The sequence below is a fragment of the Frankliniella occidentalis genome, unplaced genomic scaffold, assembly GCF_000697945.3.
Source record: "Frankliniella occidentalis isolate FOCC.00 unplaced genomic scaffold, Focc_3.1 Scaffold12, whole genome shotgun sequence".
Taxonomy (NCBI): Eukaryota; Metazoa; Arthropoda; class Insecta; order Thysanoptera; family Thripidae; genus Frankliniella; species Frankliniella occidentalis.
This window is the reverse complement of record NW_026267142.1, coordinates 404,524-405,080: the sequence shown is the minus strand read 5'-3', so window position 1 is coordinate 405,080 and position 557 is coordinate 404,524. Positions and strand designations below refer to the sequence as shown.

The following is a 557-nucleotide window of genomic DNA, read 5'->3' as shown; positions in this document are numbered from 1 at the left end:
TGCATGCCTGGCGGCTGTCTCGGAAACTAAGAGCCTTCCATGGTGAGCTTGTTGTTCCTCAACTTGCGCCCTTAACTCTGCTGCCCCGCGCCCTGATGCGATGCTCGGTACTTACGGGAGATGGATGGCGCCCCGTCACACACGTGTGTGTGTGTGTGGGTTGGGGGGGGGGGGTAAAGTGGGGGTTTCACAACGGGTATCATGATGGCCAGACCATTCAGACCAAAGGCTGCGTTTGTTTCTTTTATTTGCTTCGGTTTGCTTATTTTTGTGTGTTTTGCACGTGTGATAAAGGCTTCGGTTTGGCCTTGCCCGAACAGTTTTTTCGTTCGTCGCGGTGTCGCGCCCTATGGGCTTGGGCCCCCCAAAAGGGCGTCCGTGAGGTGAGCGGAGCCGCGGGGTGGGTCCCTGGGTCCCCGCCGGTCCCCGCACTATGGCGCCCGCCCCCGCCCCGCCCCGCCCCGCCCGGCCCCCTAAGCCCCGCTGGCATGCCGCTGAATATTCTTCGTCTTTTATGAGCTCCGTTATTGCGGAGCGCCAAGGCAGGCAGGGAAAAA

At 60.3% G+C, this 557-nt stretch overlaps 1 protein-coding gene across 3 annotated transcripts in view; it reads right to left on the bottom strand.

Annotated features, from left to right (window-relative positions):
- Window positions 1–557, bottom strand: part of LOC113213865 (uncharacterized) — a 10,931-nt gene that overhangs the window by 8,577 nt on the left and 1,797 nt on the right. The gene's annotated exons all lie outside the window — the stretch shown is intronic.